Genomic DNA, 6,941 nt, shown 5'->3' on the forward strand with positions numbered 1-6,941 from the left:
GTCTTCTCAGATGCATGTGGCTTCCTATCACTCATATTAGTTATCTCCATCTCAAGTTTAATTGCCTTTTAAATGATGTGTTTAAAGGTGCAAATCAGACCATGTCAATCGCCTACTGAAAAACCATAGCGGCCTTACCTTTGGTTGAAAATAAAATCCCAGTTCCCTCCCATGGCCCACCAAGCCCTCGGTGGCCTGGTCCTGCTCACCTGTCTCTGCTCCTGCATTTCCCTGTCCCCTCCACACACAGGACGTCACAGGCCCTAACAGACCGATCCTCGGGGTTCTTTCTCTCAGGGCCTCTTCCCTGGCAGCTCCCTCTGCCTAGATATTTCTCTCCCCTCCCTTCACCCCCCCACCCCCACCCCGGCCTCTTTCAATGGCTGGCTTCTTTTCAGCCCTCAGTTTTCGGCTTATTCATTACAATATCCAGCAAGTATTTAGAGGCTGCTGCGTGTCAGGAACTGTTCTGGGTGCTGGGAACATAGTAATGAGCCAGACGGAGCCCAGCCCTTGCGCTCATGGAGTTCAAGAAAAATAACAAGAAAAAATACCTGGCTGTGAGAGGTATCACGCGGAGAAGTCAGAGTAGGAGGAAGTGAGGTGACTGAGGGCCAAGGTGGGAAAGGCCTCTCTGAGAGGATGGGGCTCACACTGAGATTTGAAGTGTAAGAAGGCGCCAACTTCCAAGCGAGCACGTTAGGCAAAGGGCACGGCTGATGCGGACTCCTGTGGGGACATGCTCTGTGGGGCTGGGAACCTGGGCGGCAGCCATGTATTAAGTGAAGTGAGGGAGAGGAGAGCGCGCCCGGTAAGGTCACGCCAAATCCTCAGGCCTTCGCAAGCCAGGGTCGTGAGTTTGGGCTTTCTTTTCTAGATGTTATAGTTGCCAATGGAAGATTTTAAGCATGGGAATATCTCCATTTGTATACATTTTTTAAAAAGCACATTCTGAAACAAATCCAGAATTTGAGACAGTCTACGTGACAACTAGCCCAGGCTCACTCTTTGTAAACATTATTGTCATGAGAAGAAACAAACCAAAAAAGATGAATGTTGATGGAGTCCTCAATCAGAAAGAGAAAGCTAGAGGGGGGTGGGGCGGGGGGCTGGGGGCAAGGGGAGAGAGGGTGAGAAGGGGAACCATAAAAGTCATTTTAAGCCGAAACCGGTTTGGCTCAGCGGTAGAGCGTCGGTCTGTGGACTGAAAGGTCCCAGGTTCGATTCCGGCCAAGGGCATGTACGTTGGTTGCGGGCACATCCCCTGTAGGGGTGTGCAAGAGGCAGCTTGTCGACGTTTCTCTCTCATCGACGTTTCTAGCTCTCTCTCTCTCTCTCTCTTCCTCTCTGTAAAAAAAATCAATAAAAAAAAAAAAAAAAAAAAAAAGTCATTTTAAGAAACAATTGGGGAAGTTTGAATATAGACTGTATATTAGATGAGATTATGAAATCGCTGTTAGTTTTCTTACATGTGACACGGAATTATGTCTTTATTTTTAGGAAAGGCAAGCTGAAATATTTCAGGCAAGCTTAACATATAAAAAGATGAAATATTTCAGAAAGCACCGTGAATTGTGCAACTCACATTCAGATGGTTCAGCAAAAGTAAGAGAGAGAAATACTTAATAACAGAGTTTAGTTGAAGATGGATGCGGATCTAGAAAGAACATACTGCCGGTGGGACACCAGTCAGGCTGACAGGTGACGTTGCAGCTGCAAAACATTAAGCCAGAGAAGAAGATCTTCGATCTGGTCAGGGGAAAATTACTGTCAGCCTTGGATCATTTAACCAGTGGGAATATCTTTCAAAAACAAGAGTGAAAGAAAGCCATATTCAGGTCAACAAGAACTGTCATTAGGGAAATGGTTAACTACAGTACAGCCACGCAGTGGATATAGCTATGAAAACAGGTGTCTATTTCAACGTTCTTAATAACATGGGAAATGCTCTTGATGCTAAATTTTTTTAAAAGCATATTGCAAAAGCCCAGCTATGCAAAAACAAACAAAAAACAAAAAAAGTTTAACAAACACTAGAAAGAATTCTACTGAAGCATTCTGACCCTACACTTTACTCTCCACATTTTCTACAATAATCAGAAAAACAGAAAGCAGTAACAAGGTTTACAAACTAAAAAAAATGACTGTGGGTTTGTATACTCCCCATAAGTTTGCCTTCCTAGACAAACGACTGAGCTAGGAAACAGGACTAGGTGCCTCGGGGTGGGAGGTAACAGAGAGGGTAGGGGCCTGGCGGGGTGAGGGACTCCGTCCTACACTAGGGTGACTAACCATCCCTGACTGAGAGGGCCCCGGGATGCGGAAGGCCCACCTTAAATCCCGGACGGGAATTGGTAAAGGCAGGCGAGCAGGGCAACCCTTTAGGGCTTGTGGATCACAGGAGGAGGTGGACGAAGCTGATGAGAAAGAAGCAAGTGATTCGGGGCTTGGCCCGGGAAGCAGCCAGTGTCCTCCTCAGGTGGACACTCCCACTGCTGTCAGCAGGTCTGAGGCTGCCTGGTACCCGCGGTCCAGGGCTTCCCCTTCACGTGGGGTCACGCGGGAAAGAAATTGCGCAACGGGACCTGTTCCTGCCGCATCATTCCAAACACCACTTAGGAGGGCGGGATGCTGGGGAAGGAAGTGAGGCTCTCATGATTCCCCCCCTCCTTCCCCCGTCACTTCTGTCTGTCTGTCTGCCTTTAGGACAGGATGCGTGCTGGGACGCCCTCCTCTGAAGATAATAACTACCCACTGCTTTATGACGCTATTGTCAGTCCTAATTAAGGGATTGCAAGTGTGCCCAGAGGTGCCTTTTGATAGGCAGATCATACACATCACAATCGTATCCCTCAGAATTCCTTCGACCTGAGTGGGAGACTCCACCTCAGATGGAGGTCACTGGCCCTGCCCAAACCATTTTATTTATTTTTTGATCAGCGAAACTTGGGTAGGACCCTGACCTCAGAGGCATAAAGAACAAAGCAAGTGCTTTAGAGGGGCCTCACCTCCTAGTTAGTTCAAGGATTAGCTCAGGTTCCTTCCAAGAAGCCAGGGCAGCCCTACCGCATGGCACTTGCTAGCACGACAGGGGGGAGGGGGAGGGCACTGCAGAGAACAGTGGAGCTTTTAGGAATACTGAGTCACTCGACCATGTCAGTGTCTATAAATTCACTTCATTCTCCTCCTCAGCACCCTTTCCAACTGGCCACCCCCCAACCACAGGCATTCCTTAAGCCTTAAGGCATCCGTCTAGATGGTGTTTTTCCTAATGCAAGAATAGACTTTTTTCCCAAATCATAGCTTTTAGAAATCGTCTTGAGGAGCACAGATCAGGCATCGACATATATTATATGTTTGACATTTTATTCCTTGCATTTTTCTTATTTTATAATTTTAAGACAGTGCTCTTCCTTTCGGCTGGGGGTGGAAGGCAGGAGAGAGAAGGGTAAGTCTTTAGGTGAAGGAGAACATTCCTAAAAGAGCCTGCTCTTCTTAGCTCTAGGCACAGGTGGCCAACCTTAAGCTAGAAAGTTAGGGAAGGGACAAAGTCCCTTTAAAAATTACATTTCGCTAGCCGAAACTGGTTTGGCTCAGTGGATAGAGCATTGGCCTTCGAACTGATAGGTCCCAGGTTCCATTCCAGTCAAGGGCATGTACCTTGGTTGCAGGCACATCCCCGGTAGGGGGTGTGCAGGAGGCAGCTAATCGATGTTTCTCTAACTGATGTTTCTAACTCTCTATCCCTCTCTCTTTCTCTCTGTAAAAAATCAATAAAAAATATATTAAAATTTTAAAAAAAAGAAAGTTAGGGGAGGGACAAAGTCTCTTTAAAAATTACATTTCTTTAAAGCAGTGTTTTAAAATTTGTCATTAGAATTAGTCTTAGAAAATCAATTGGCAATTTTTATAACATTGACTTCTACTTGAAAGAAATGTAAAGATGGTTTAGATTAAAAAAGAAAGAGAGAAAAGAAAATCCATTGGCAAGAGTTTTCCAAATGTTCCCAAAGCTCAGCAAGGCCGTGGCTTCCATTCCAATGAGACAGGCACTTAGATTAGGGTGACTATGGGATGAGGTCAGTGGGAAAACTGGCCAGAAAGACAGCGCTGACCCCCAAAGGGCAAGAAAAACAAGCGAAGGCCGCTGGTCACACACCACCAAGAAGCTCCTCCAAATACTGGTTTGCTCACGTTTGGAAGATTCTTCTGTGCTGACTTGTAAAACAGTTTCTGGATAAATAATGTGTAACAGCTGGTCATCCAGCTCACACGCACTCCCAGAGGGCCCACCGCCGAGACCGGCGATAAATAATAGATCCCCATGTGCTGCCCGGCACAGTGTCTCCCTGCTGCCACTCGGCAGTCACAGGGGACGCCACCCTGCCTGGCGTGTGGTGACAGCCACAGACCTGCTGGGATGGGCGCCCCGTATTCCCGAGATAGAGTTCGCCGATAGGATTACGGAAACGTCGCCAAAGGCAGTCCCTGCACAGGGAGTCCGTATCACGTTACCCTTGGAAATATTTTAATCTAGAAACACCATCCACTGGATACAAAACCCACCGACACCTGGCCGCTGGGTGTGGCCTCACGCACACAATCCTGAGACGTCTCCTATTTGCTTTCATGGGTAAATGGGAATCCTGAGCTAGGAATAGAGGGGGAGAATTTGAAAATGAAAGCAGAGTCACACCAAGTATTGCTGAATGCTCTTTCAAGATAAAGGATGCGCCGGTCGCATCAGCAGTCCCCTCTGTGTCTCCAAAGCCGGGTCCTTGCAGGTGAGGGAAGGCAGGGGCAGACCCACGGGCTCTGCAGCTGAGTGTCTGTGCTCTTTTCCACCGCCGACCACCTCCCTCCCTGAGAGGAGGACCGTGGTTTGGAGTTGGGGGACTGCTCCTCTGTGTTGCAAGGCCCTGGGACGGGTTCCTTGGGGGTGAGCAGAGCCCCTAGGAGGTGAGTTTCTGCCATTGGTCTGCCCATCTGTGTTAACTGGGGGTGCCTGATGTCAGGCTGATTTGGGTTGTTGGCGCCTTGCCTCCAAAGTCAGCTCCCACTTTCCCTGTAGTCAGCGGGCTGGCGTTACATAGAAGAAGGGGGATCGGGACTAAGAGTGGTAGGTGGCTGGCACTTCGCTGGAGGGAGGCAGGGCAGGGCGGATGGGTACAATGCCTGCTTTCTCCTCTGTCTCTGGGTCCTATGCAGCCTGTCCGGAAGCTGGCAGCACACAGAGCAGAGGATATTGGGGAGGAGAGGAAGGCATTGTCACACGGCCCCACAGTTTACCTCTGAAGATGGAAACAGGTGGCCAATATAAAACACTTGTATTGATTGGGCTTAGTGACTAGAACAGACATCACCTGCCTTCCAGAGACAATGATTCACTGACCGTCTTTGGCCTCTGAGCACTGAGGATTTTTGGAATTCCCATCTATGGACATTCTCAACCGATTCCATCCGATTCCCAGTCATCCCAGCCATGGTCATCTTCTCTTACCCTGGCAGATGGGTCAGCACTTGGGCACCAAATCCAGACTTCATAATAAAGTGAGCCACGCACGCAGAGCACAGCGGGCAGCATGGTGAGCACCTGCGTTCATTCCTGGCTGGGCCGGTGGGGGAGCCGGCCTGTGTGCTCAGTGGTCGCGCTCACAGGGGTCTGTGAGCTACTGCTGAGCACACAATGGCCGTCTGGCTGCCTAAGCAGTCCCGACCCAGGTGTGTTCACCTGACTCAGTAAGTAAATTGGCTTCTGTTGGGTTCTGACCGGAACCTCTGACTGAACGTTGGGAGTCCAAGACGGAGCCTGGGAGCTTCGTGGGAAGATGTTCCAGTTCTTTCCAGCTACCTGTAAGGGGCCATTACAAGGCTATGAATGTAGGCTGTCCTTTACCAGGAAAAAACCTTTTGATATTTTATATGTGAACTAAAAGAAAATAACAACAATAATAATAATAACAGAAGCTGTTTTCCTGTATGCAACGGGAGAGTACCTTCGTGGTCTCTTTTTCTTAAGAATTCTAACAAAAGTTAAATGCCATCAGTTTCAAAGGAATGATATTTTAGGAACTAGGATCTGGTTAGAAGGGCTTGGAGCTCTGCCATTAGCACCCCAAGATACAAAGACGCATGAGGATGTGCTTGGGGCTGTAGCTTGCTTGTGTAATGAAAAGTCCTGAAAAACTAGGATTTGTTTTTCGCTCTTTTCTGTAGGCATTTAAAATACTCTTTTCCCCCTCAAAACAGACAATTTTTAAAAATTCAAATATACTGGACATGTAACTTTGTATAATTTTAAGATGAATACATTTATATTTATATATTGCAATATGATTGCCACCCTAGTCATAATTAGCACTTCTATCAAGTTACATAATTATTCCTTTTTGGTGAGCGGAATAATTAAGTTCTAGTCTCTTAAAAAGCTTGAATATAATGTTGCTGTTGTATTCATTACTCTGTGCATTAGATCCCTAGGGCTTATGTCGTTAAACTGGTAACTACTTGTTGTAAGTTTGTGCCCTTAAACCTCATCTGCTCTCCCCCCGCATCCCCAACCCCTGGTACCCACCATTTACTCTGTTTTTACTATTATTAGTTTGGCTTTTTTAGATTCCTCACAAAGGTGACATCAGACAGCCCTTGTCTTTCTCTGTCTTATTTCACGTAGCTTAATGTGCTCCAAGTCTCTCCATGTAGTTGCAAATGCCAGGATGTCCTTTCTCCTGTCTTAATAATATTTCATTGTAACATGCCACATCTTTTTTATCCATTCATCCGTCGATGGGCACTTAGGTTTCTTCCATCTCTTGGCTACTGTGAGTAATGTGAATAAACATGGGGTGCAGATATCGTGTGAGATCCTAATTTCCTTTCTTTTGGGAACACACCCCAAAGTGGAATTGCTGGGTGACATGGTAGACACATTTTTAATTCTG

This window comes from Pipistrellus kuhlii, unplaced genomic scaffold, assembly GCF_014108245.1.
Source record: "Pipistrellus kuhlii isolate mPipKuh1 unplaced genomic scaffold, mPipKuh1.p scaffold_m20_p_24, whole genome shotgun sequence".
Taxonomy (NCBI): Eukaryota; Metazoa; Chordata; class Mammalia; order Chiroptera; family Vespertilionidae; genus Pipistrellus; species Pipistrellus kuhlii.